This window comes from Bison bison, unplaced genomic scaffold (assembly GCF_000754665.1).
Source record: "Bison bison bison isolate TAMUID 2011002044 unplaced genomic scaffold, Bison_UMD1.0 scf7180017864039, whole genome shotgun sequence".
Taxonomy (NCBI): Eukaryota; Metazoa; Chordata; class Mammalia; order Artiodactyla; family Bovidae; genus Bison; species Bison bison.
In genome coordinates this window covers 3,465,748-3,477,982 of record NW_011494611.1, presented here as the reverse complement: position 1 = coordinate 3,477,982, position 12,235 = coordinate 3,465,748, and the positions used below count along the sequence as shown (strand labels likewise).

Sequence of the window (12,235 nt, the reverse complement as noted above, 5' to 3'; positions counted from 1 at the left end):
GATAGGTTCAGCCCTTTGACCTCTGCTTGGTTAAGGGTGAGGTGAGAGCCTGCTGCAGGTTTTGGGCCCAGATTTTGCTAGTTGACTGATGCCAAATCTCAACACTAAGTACGTGTGTGCGCTCAGTCGCTTCAGTCATGTCTGACTCTTTGCAACCCTGTGGACTGTAGTCCCACCAGGCTCCTCTGTCCATGGGATTCTCCTGGCAAGAATACTAGAGTGGGTTGCTGTAGCCTCCTCCTAGGGGATCTTCCCAACCGAGGGATCAAACCCGCATCTCCCGCATTGCAGGAGGATTCTTTCCTGCCGAGCCACCAGGGAAGCCCCAATACTAAGTAACTGGGTGTCAAATGGACTAGATTTCAGATATTCTCCACACCCCACCCCCACAGCTCCCGCTCCCCCACCAAAATTGTTTTCCAGTCTCTCCAGCTTTCCTGCCTCCCCTTGTTGCTGCCCATCTGGCTGTAGAAAGATCATCCTCTTCCCCACCTTCCTCTTGGCCTCAGCCATCTTGCTATCTTTTTTTGTTATTCTTAAAGAAGATTGCACAACCTTGCCCTCTGTCTTTACCTTATCTTTCTTCAAGCCTTTCTCTGAATAGGGCCACCATCCTCCAAATTGTTCCCAGATCCTCAGTTTAAGGGTAGAATAATACCAGTAAGTACTTTATAAGTGAGCGCTTAAGACTGTGAGCCTGGAGGAATGCCAACCTCTTCACCTACATATTCTGTCTTAATCCTCACTACAGCCTCTTGAGGTTCTTTGTCATCTTTACACATTTACTCTCACTATACCCGGTTGGTAGATAAGGATGCTGAGTCTTTGAGGAGAAACTTACCCAAGGTCACACAGCCAGTGAGTGGCTAGGGTTGGAACCTGGGGGGCCCAGCCCCAGAGCACTGACTCTGGATGGCTCCATTCTACTACTTTCCAGCAACCACAGACCATCAAAGCTGGGGAGGCTGAGTAGTTCAACTCCTTGCTTCAAGACCATCCTGCGAGGCCATGGTCCCACCCTGGTTCTCTCCCTGGTTGCTCTGCCCTCCTGCTTTGAGCCCACAGCCCGGCCATTTTGAATTATTCCCCTTCTCTAAATTCCCCATGCATGTTCCTCTTGAGGCTGTTTCTCCTGCCTGATGTTGCCTGCCCTCCTCTGCTGTTCCGGCCACATACAGTCCTCAGGCTTCAAGGCTCCCTGGCTTGCCTCAGAAGTCCCTGCGTCCCCGTCTGTGCTCCATAGTGTTTTGTTCATCTTTAGCATGGTGTGTCAGGCAGCTGTGTCTCACCTGCAACACCATGAGCTTCTTGGGAGCCAGACATCCACACCCACCCTTCTCCCAGGCAGGGTCCAGGCCTCTCCTATGGCCTCTCCCTTGTCACGCTCACTGCGCTCCTCTCCCCTCCTTCTAGAGGTCAGCAATTCATGGGCTCTGCATATTTTGAGATATTTTCATAACATCTGACTATCATAAGTATTCTCATAAAATTGAGATATTAATGTTGCCTTAATTTTCCAAAGGCCCGATGGTGTGTGTGGTTCTGTGTGGTGCTTGCGTTTGGTTGACAGACCATCTATTTTTATAACTTATAAATTAGCTCTCTCTGCAGGGTTAAGTTATTTAAGCAAACTTGCATATGGTTTGTAGTGGGGATCATAGTTTATTTCTCTCTGACTCTGTTAAGCCTGATCCTTGGTAGGTACTCACTAGATGTTGTAGAATTGGATTACGGTTCAAGCCTGTCACATTCTAGAATCTAGATGAGGAAACCGAGGCTCAAAAAGGGGAAGTGACCTGGCCAGGTTCGTGGGACAAGGTAGTGGCAGGCAGAGCTAGGATTTGACTCAGGTCTGCTGACTTTCTTGGCTCAGAGCGTTTTCCATTGCACTTCAGTTTTGTAAGACCAGAGCCTGGATCCCCACTTGGTCTTAAGCAATCTAGTCTGGCCAGATTCACTTCAGGGTTGTGAATGCCTCGTATCCATACTGACTCATCAGGGAAGGAGACCTGATGGGAACTGCTCCTATGGTTCTCTCTCCCGGGTTTGTGGAGCTCTCACTGAGCTCCTTGTCCTCAGAGAAAACCAGAGTAGGATTCTGAAGATCTTGGTTCAAATCCTGATTTTGCTTGTAACTCGCTGTGTGACTTTGGGCAAATTACTTCACCTCTCTGCTCATTTGTTTCTTTACCAAGAGAAACAAGGGTATTGAATGTAGGTGATCTCTAGGAATCATCTCCAAAGCCCCAGGGCTTTTTTAACAAGAGGTTAAAAGTAAAAAGAAATGAGACATTTTGGTCTTCATATTGAAACAAGTGTGTGTGAATATTTGCAAGTGTTGTTGTTGTTTAGTTGCTAAGTCATGTCCAACTCTTTTGCAACCCCATAGACTGTAACCTGCCAGGCTCCTCTGTCCATGGGATTCTCCACGTAAGAATAATGGAGTGAGATGCCATTTCCTTCTCCAGGGGAACTTTCTGACCCACTTGGCAGGTGGATTCTTTACCGTTGGGCCGCCTGGAATGCCCATGTGCAAGTGTTGTACATGGTTAATATCCATCATGTACTTGAGTCAAGTAATGTATCAGTGGATCTTATACAGGAAGAGGTCCTCATCTCAGAACTCAAATTATAAGCACAACCCTGCTTCCTCCCAACCAAAGGTGCCTCCTTCCCGGCTTACTCCTGGGAAGACAGCACAATAGCTTTCAAGCCCAGAATCTTCTCCCATTCCTTCTTTTTTCCTGCTCACTGGACTCTTGTTTTAATTTCATGTATATAAGGATACACATATGTTCTTTAATCTCTCTAACTGCTGGTCAATGACATACAGCTAACTTTCAGTGAAAGTTGTAAGAATCGGTGTGCAATGCCTGCAGTTTCTAGTGTGGTCAGAAGTCTCCTTTAGACTTCCGCAGAAGTTGCCACTAATGCACTGTCTTTAATGTGTACCTTCTTTTGCTCAAACACTACTTAGGGTAAATTTTCTCAGTGTCTTTTAAATGTTAGTGGTTTTCCATTTTGATTAAAATATATTACAGTATAGGTTTCTGCTATTTCTCCTTGTGGGAGAACATTAAAGGTTCAGTAGGCTAGCATAGGAAACTGACCACCATTTATAACACAATTTTCGATGGGAAAATGCTTTCTGAGACCCACCATCAACTCTCAGATGAACTTTAGAAATACAGCTCCACACACACCCAACAATAGAGAATGCAATATTTACTTCATGAATGACTAGAATTTTGATAGAACTACAGAATCTTTGAGTGTGGAACCGAAAAGGCTACCCTCTCCCCCAGCGGGGTTCATCAATTAACAAGCTGATTTGTAGGAACCAAGACAAGAGAGGGGTAAGAACTCCTGGCCAGCGTCATGCAGTTGGTGCTAGAGCTGGAACTAGGACCCTCCTCCCAGCACTCCTCTTTGGGGACTTTCAGGAGCCTGACAGGTTGGGGACAGGGAGGGGCACAGATTGTCTTAGAGATGCTCTTCATCTCACTCAGCTGTGTCGTCTTAGGAAGAGTAAGTCATCGCTTTGGGCTGTAATGGAAATAGTGAGAAGTGTCCCGGCTAACGGCTTGGGGAGAGGTTGTCTAGTCAATTGGCTTGTCTGTAAATTCCCCCTACGTTCTGGCTGGAGTGGAATGAATGGGGCAGCTGTGTTTTACCTGGAGCTCTGGACAGGACAGGGCTGGCGGAGATGTTCCCTGTTCTAAAAATAGCAGTGGGAACGGAGTTGAGGGGAAGGGGAGGGGGCTCCTTCGGGACCTGGGTGGGACGCCTCACCCCCTTCCTCTTCCTGCTGGGCCCCCTGCAAGGAAGCGCGCCACGGATTCAAAGCATTTAGACCTGGAAGGGTCCTGGAGCCATCAGCGCTCACAGCCCCTCCTCAAACAGAAGAAGAGGCCTGGAAGTAGGGAAAGGACTGGCCAGCCGTCCGGGGTCCAGGGAGATGGCCACAGATGGCAAGCTGTTTTCCTGCTGTGTTTACCAGGGTGGCAGCAGGCCAGGCAAGGTTTTCTCTCCCCGCCTTTGGGAGCGCGCAGGGCCTGGGAACTCCTGGGGCCGGATGTGGTCAGGCTTCCTGATTGTCGCCCAGCAGGCGAGGAGTCCCCGGTTGGTCTGCCCTGAGCCCTGACCTCAGCCAACTGGCCCGCCAGCGCCACGCCCTCCCTGCGCTGTGGTCCTCGCCCTTGCTGACCTGTCCTTGTGTTGCCCCCTAGGCTGTCTGCAGGGAGGGAGGGCCTGCACAGAACCAGTCGGAGGATAGAGGGCCTGGTTGCTTGGGACCTTCCTCTGCCCATCCCAGGAACCTACAGGAGCAGCTAAGGTGAAGGCAGAGTCTGACTGAGGGGTGGACAGGCCAGGGTTCAGATCCCAGCTCTGCTTCTCACCAGCTATGGGATTGCTGGCAGGTCACCCAGCCTCTGTCAAATGAGAGGTTCTCTCACCGGTTCTCCTGAGGACTAAGGGGAATGGTCTGTGCAAAGTGCCTGGCGTGTAGTAAGTATGTTCAGCCATCCATACCTCTGGGTTCTGCTTCCATAGACTTAACCAACCCCAAATAGGAAAAAAAATAATAATTCCAGAAATTTCCAAAAACCAAAAGTTGAATTTGCTGAGCTGGCAACTATTTATATAGTATGTGTGTGTGCTAAGTCACTTCAGTTGTGTCCGACTTTGTGACCCTATGGACTGTAGCCCACCAGGCTCCTCTGTCCATGGGATTCTCCAAGTGAGAATACTTCTTCTTCAGTGGGTTGCCATGCTCTTCTCCAGGGGATCTTCCCGACCCAGGAATTGAACCTGCATCTCTTAAGTCTCCTGCATTGGCATCCAGGGTTTTTTTTTTTTTTTTTATTACTAGCACCACCTGGCAAGTCCCATTTACACAATATTTCCATTGCATTTAAAATGACTTACATGGCATTTACAGGGGCTACAGTACATGGGGTCACAAAAAGTCAGACACAACTGAATGAGTTTCACCTAATCACTTGGTATTTTAAGTAATCTAGAGATGATTTAAAGTATGTGGGAGGATGTGTGTAGGTTCTATGCAAATATTGATACTATGCCATTTTGTATAAGGGACTTGCATTCCTGGATTTTGGTATCAGCTGGGGTTCCATGGATACCGAGGGACAACTGTACTTAGTAATGGTAGCTGTTGTTGCTAGATCAAATGTAAATGTGTGCTTGACTCTGCAACCCCTTCCTCGGGTCCTTCATCCACTGGGGCGTGGCAAGTGTGGGGATTTTTTGTTAAATGCAGTTGACTTTTGTTGTATTGTTACAAAAGTAATTCATGTTTACTATGAAGAAAATATTTAATACAGTTGAACCAGGAGAAGGAAATGAAGTTCACCCTTAATCCAACACCCAGGGATAACCACTGTTAACATTTTAGGGTGTATGTCTCCTGTCGGGCATTTGTATATATACACATATATCTTATTTGCAAATTAGCATTGCTAGTGCACACAATTTTCTGACTTGTTTTTTTCCCATTTAGCAGTGTAACATCAATAAATGTTCTTCTACAACATCATTTTTAGTGCCTGCAGAGTACTTCATTGTGTAGATGAAACAGGTTTTGTTTTTAAAAAATCTCCATTAGGTCTACACAGTTTAGCTTGTCGCCAATAGGTGATGGACAGGGAGGCCTGGCGTGCTGCAATTCATGGGGTCGAAAAGAGTCGGACACGACTGAGCGACTGGACTGAACTGAATACTTCATTTTTATAAAAACCTGAGATAAAAATCTGTAGATTTAGCCTCAGTATTCAGTGTACATCTCTGACCCCCTACAAATACTTGTTGATGAATGAGCGTTTTGTAAGAATAAACTGGTAGTAGAATTTCCAGGAGACAGGATATATGTCCGTAAAGACGGTTCTTGATACCTATTGCCAAATGACTCTCCAGAATGAATGTACTGATTTATAATCCCACTTCAGATCGAGCAATTAATCCTGCTTAACCCTAGACTGTTATTTTTTAACATGGGTATTCTAGCTTCCTGGGAAACCCAAGCAAATTGAGATAGTCTGGGTAGGAGACCGTTCTCCCCACACAGTCACCAACAATGTGTCTTGTTACATTTCTTAGCAGGTTCCTTTCTTGGATTACTAGAGATGTTGACTATTTATATGCCTTTTTAGTTATTTTCACTGCCTCTTTTGTGAGTGGCTTGTTCAAATCTTTTGCCCGTTTTTCTGTTGGGCTGTTTATAGTTTATTAACTCACAAGAGCCCTTTATATAAGGAGGATATTTGTATGTTATCCTTTTATTTTTTATTATTTTAAAACTATAGATGTTTCTGCTTTATAGGTAGTCATGTCTGTGAACTGCTTTGTACCAGCTTTATTGAGGTATTATTCACATATCATACAGTTCATCGATTTGAAGTGTACAACGCTATGGTCTTTTGGATAGTCACAGACTGGAGCAACCATCACCATAGTCAACTTTAGGACATTTTCATTATTTCCAAAAGAAACCACACCCTTTGGTTGTCACCCACCCATTCCCCCATCTCCCCCATCCCCATGCAACCGCCCATCTGCTTTCTGTCTCCGGGGTCGCACAGAGTCAGACACGACGGAAGCGACTTAGCAGCAGCAGATTCATTCTGGACATTTCCTATGAATGGAATCATGTAGTATTAGGTCTCTCGTGACTGGCTTTCTTCATGTAGCATGAGATTTTCAAGGTTTATCCATGTTGCAGTGTGTATCAGGACTTTACTCCTCTTGATGATGGAATAACATTCTGTTACATGGCTATACCATGTTTCATTTATTCAGTCATCTGTTGATGAAGATTTGGGTTGCTTCCACCTTTGGGCTATTATGAACAATGCTGCCACAAGTGGTTGTGTAGAAGTTTTTGTGTGGACGGGTATTTTCATTTATTTCCTGTATGTACCTTGGAGTGGAGTCCCTGGATCAGATGGTGACTCTGTGTTTAACTCTGAGGAACTGCTAGACTTTTCTGAAGTCGCGTCATGATTTTGCCTTCCTACCATCAGCATAGAAGGATTTCTCCACATCTTCTCTAACATTTCTTATTTTCCTGTTTTTTAAATCATAGCCATCCTAGTGGGTGTGAAATTGTATCTCATAGTGGTTTTGAATTGTGTTTTTCTGTGACTAGTATCATACACATAAATTAAAAAAATTTTTTTTTTGCCTTTAGTTTTGTGGTATCCATCTCAGGCTCAGGATTATACAACATTCACTTCCCCCCACATTTGAAATTTATGGTTTACTTTTCAACTTTTAGCACTTAGTCTACTTGGAATTTACTTTGGTATATAGTGTGAGCGACAGAGGATGAGATGGCTGCATGGCATCACCTACTCGATGGACGTGAGTCTGGGTGAACTCCGGGAGTTGGTGATGGAAAGGGAGGCCTGGCGTGCTACAATTCATGGGGTCGCAAAGAGTCGGACACGACTGAGTGACTGAACTGAACTGAACTGGTAGTATGAGCAAGAACGGTCTTCATTTTTTCCAAGCAGCGGTGTGCTCAAAAGCTTGTACATTGTGTTAGGATAAGTATCCTCTCATTGCTCTTCTTTAAAAACTCCTGTTGTCACATATTTATCCTCAAATGAAATTCGGTGTAAGTTTGTTCAGTCCCCACCTCCTCCCTGTGTCTCCCCCAAAATCTCCTTGAGATTTTCGTTGTAATTATATTTTAAAATACACGTCAAATTTAAGATTAAAATATACACATATTAAATACACATATACATATATTAAAATATATTTTAAAATACTAAAATATATACAATAGATAGCCAGCAAGAACCTACTATATAACGCCTTACTTAATATCTTATAATAACCTAAAATGGAAAGAGGCTAAAAAAGCATATGTATATACATACACACACTCACACATGTAAAACTGAATCACTCTGCTGTATACCTGAAACTAGCACAGCATTTAAATCAATTCTATTTTAATAAAACATTTTTAAAAAGTAACATCAGAAAAAAAAACTATCAAAAAGTTGGGTATTGAAGTATGTAAAATACTATTTTCCCATCCAAGAATCAGATTACCACTCTTTGTTTATGCAAATCTTCTTTTAAAGTTTCAAAGGAAAAGTTTTGGGGAAAAAAATGTCCATGTTGGTTTTGTACATCGGTCGTTAAACTTATTTGAAGAAATTGAATTTATTTATTTATTTATATATTACAAATGAGAATATTTATATATGTTCCTTGATGATATACTTGTATAATACTTAATACAGATAAATCCTAAACATTACTGAGCTGAGTGAAATAAAGAAAATCTCCCAATTGATAGCTACTGCTACAAGTTTGCTGTGTTCCTCCAAATATTTTTCATACACATATGTAGACATATGCTATTTTATTTTTACTAGATGGTATCATACAAAAGTTTCTGTAACTCATTTTTTAAAGATTGATGTGTGTACATGCTAAATGGCTTCAATGGTGTCCGACTCTTTTGCGACCCCATGGACTGTAGCCCACCAGGCTCCTCTGTCCATGGGATTCTCCAGGCCAGAATACTGGAGCGGGTTGCCACGTCCTCCTCCAGGGGATCTTCTCCACCCAGGGATCGAACCCAAGTCTCATTATGTCTCCTGCATTAGCAGGCGCCACCTGGGAATGTAAATCTTTCACATCAGCCTTAGGTTCTCCGTTCTTTTTTGTAGCCAATAGACCATAATTTATTTAATTGCTCCCATATTGATGTGTGCTCAGGTTGTTTCCGATGTTTTGACATTATGAGCGTTGCTGCAGTAAATATTCTGAGAATGGCCTGTACGTTACATCTTACTGCACTTCTCTGTAGGGCAGAGCACGACACACCCCCAGAGTGCTCCACAAATGCTTTTCTTCTGTTTAAATGTGTGATCTCTCCACCATTATTGTTGTTATTCCCACTGAGCGGCTAACACTTTCACTTTCATAGATGAGAAAACAAAGAAACAGGGAGGTTAGTACAGTTTGCCTAATAGTGAACGACAGTGACCATTTTCCTACGTAATACTGGATGTCACTGCTTTTTAATTCTTTGTTGGTATGAGAAGGGAAAATTTATATTTTATTTTGTATGCTAAGTTGCTTCAGTCGTGTCTGACTCTTTGCAACCCCTTGGACTGTAGTCCACCAGGCTCCTCTGTCCATGGGGATTCTCCAGGCAAGAATACTGGAGTGGGTTACCATGCCCTCCTCCAACGGATCTTCCCCAACCCACCGATCGAACCCGCATCTCTTATGTCTCCTACATTGGCAGGTGAATTCTTTACCACCAGTGTCATTTTAATTTGCAATTGTTTGATTATTAGTGAGGTTGGGCTTCTCTTTATTTTTATTTGTCTTTCATATTTCTTCTTCTTTGGCTCATCAGTTAATATAATTTGCCCAGTTTTCTACTGGGGCAGTTGTTTTATTTATGATATTAGAATATTAACCATGTGCTTATTATGTAGGTTACAAATATTTTTTCCAGTTTATCATTTGTCTTTTAACTTTATTTATACTCTTTTTTTTGTCATTCAGAAGTTAACATTTTTAAATAATCAAGTATTTTTGTAGTCAACTCTGTTTTTTGATCGTAGGGGGCTGTACTTGCTGAGGACTTTCCTCTCCAAAATTATAACGAATATTCTCCTATATCTTCTTCAAGTACTTTTAACCTTTTATGTTTCACCTTCATATTTTAATTCTTCTGCACTTAATCTAGTACATGGTGTCAGATGGAACTCTTATTAATTTTTTTCCCCAAGAGTTGACCAGTTTTTTCAAACCTATTTTTTAAGTTATTCTTCCTTTACTTACTTATCATAGACCAAATGTCCACACATTAGTGGCTTGATTTCTAAATTCTTGTTTCCCTCATTAATCCATCTATTCCTACAACAGTAGTATTAAATATCCCAAGGCTAACATCTCATTGGGCTTTCCTGGTGACTCAGGTGGTAAAGAATCTGCCTGCAATGCAGGAAACCCAGGTTCAATTCCTGGGTCAGGAAGATCCCCTGGGGAAGGGAATGGCTACCCACTCCAGTATTTTTGCCTGGAGACTTCCATGGACAGAAGAGCCTGGAAGGCTACAGTCCACGGGGCTGCAAAGAGTTGGACATGCCTGAGTGACTATCGCTTTCACTTTGCAACCTCTCATTATTCTTCTGTAAAATTTCCTTGGAAGTTATATGTTGTTGTATTAGTCACTCAGTCATGACCGACTCTTTGTGACCCCATGGGCTGTAGCATGCCAGGCTTCTTTGGTAATTTTACCCAAATCTTTTTCACAAACATGTTTCACTATCGAGAATGACATCAGACCTACAAGAGCGTGTCCTCATGTCCTACAACCCACGTCAGCTGACCATACTTCTCTTTGCTTTTCTTCTCCATGACTGCTAAGTATTACTGAAATCATCTGAAATTGTACTTTCTGATTGTTACTATTCTTAAACATTAGTAAAAATCTTTTACTTAAGATTGCATATAACTTCGCAGTTACATTATATGTAGTTAAATGTCTAAATGCTTCTGGCTTCATTGCTTGCTGGTCTCTTGTATCCGAGAGCATCTTATTCTTGACTTCTGGATTTTGATTCATTTTGGTTTGGAGAGCTTTCTTGGATAAATTCGTCAGAAAAGATCTGTGGGTGGCATACGTTCTTAGTCTTTATTAAGTCTGGAAATATTTGCCCTTGTGTTTGAGTCATCTTTTCCTGAGTAGTGAATTCCGTGTTAGCAGTCTTTCCCTAGAACCTGAGAGAAGGGCTCTATTGTCCCCGCATTTGGTGTTGTAAGAAGTGCAGTTCTCACCTGAATCTCTGAAGTCTCTTTATGGAAGCAAGCAGGATTTCTCTCTCTACTCTTAGGAATTTAGAAACTTCATCAGATTATTTCTAGCTGTTTGTCCTCTTTTGGGTAATTTTTCCTGGTACTCACTAGGTAAGTCCTTTCAGCCAAAAGGCCCAAGTCTTTTCTTAGTTCAGGGAAATTTTCTACTAATTTTTGGAATAATTTATTTTCTATGTTTTTAAAAAACTTATTTACTTATTTTATTTTTTAATATTTATTTGTCTGCGTCTGGTCTCAGTTGCGACACGCAGGATCTTTTAGTTGTCGCGTGAGAACTCTTAGTTGCAGTATGTGGAATCTAGTTCCCCGACCAGGGATTGAACCCAGGCCCCTGCATTGGCAGCCACTGGACCACCAGGGAAGTCTGTATTTTCTATGTTTTAAAACTTTCTCTTTCTGGATTTCCTATTGCAAATAATAATAATACCACCTAATAGTTATCAGATGTCCTTTCCTTCTGCTGTAATATTAATCTGCTTACCACTGTTGTTATTATTTCCATTTTACAGATGAAGAAACAAAGGAACAGAGAGGTTAAATAGACTGTATACACGGTCTCACAGCTAGGAGGTGTAGACCATGATCCAAATCTAGGCATCTGGCTTCAGAATCTGTGCTCTTAGCTACTACACTATACTCTCTGCCTGTCAAAACCAGCCTCTGGACTTGCCCCTGATGCTGACCTCAACAGCCTTCAGTGAAAATTTGAGTGTTGGCAGAGAGGGACTCTATAAGCAGTGGGAGATAGCATAGGGATGCTAGAATGATGGAGTTGAAAGAGACCGGGTAAATGAGCACCAGAGAGGAGCCAAGATCACCAGAGGTTCTCCAGTGAATTCAGAACTGAGACTCTTCCTGTCCGCACCCTTCCCTCTGTTCAGCCCCGCTGTTTAGGTCTCATCTCTGTCCCTGGGACTACTGCATGGTAGTAGGGGAGCTTCCAGTTCCTACTCCTCTCCCTGTAGTCACCTCTCCAAACAGCAGCCAAGGTGACCCTTCCTATAGGGCAAGCCTGGTCACTGTTTCACTGCTGAATGTTTGTTGAATGACTGCATGAATGAAAAATAATTTCAGAGTAGCTCTTTTATGTCAGACACTGTGCTAAATGCTGGTGAGTCCGCACACGTCAGTCAAGAATCTTCCAGTTGCCAGTGACAAGAACCCAACTCAAATTAGCTTCAGCCAGAAATGGAATTTACTGGATTTAGGAGGGTAGCCTTCAGGCATAGAGGGATTCAGGACCTTGCGCAGCATCACCAGAACTGGCATTCTTCGCTCTGTCTCTGGGCTCGACCTGTTTATGTGTTGGCTCACTCCCTTAGTGAGGGCAGATAGTTGCCAGAAGTACCAGGGTGATGGC

General features: G+C 43.0%; 1 protein-coding gene across 5 annotated transcripts in view; it reads left to right on the top strand.

Moving 5' to 3' along the window:
* The window catches only part of RGS3 (regulator of G-protein signaling 3), a 138,588-nt gene that overhangs the window by 84,124 nt on the left and 42,229 nt on the right, over nt 1–12,235 (top strand). Inside the window, exon 19 of one of the 5 annotated variants that reach the window (XR_824848.1) lies at nt 6–172. The exons of the other annotated variants lie outside the window; for them this stretch is intronic. The gene's annotated coding sequence lies outside the window, so the exon portion shown is untranslated. Of the gene's footprint in view, nt 1–5; nt 173–12,235 lie in introns of those variants that run through there. 5 annotated transcript variants of the gene reach the window in all.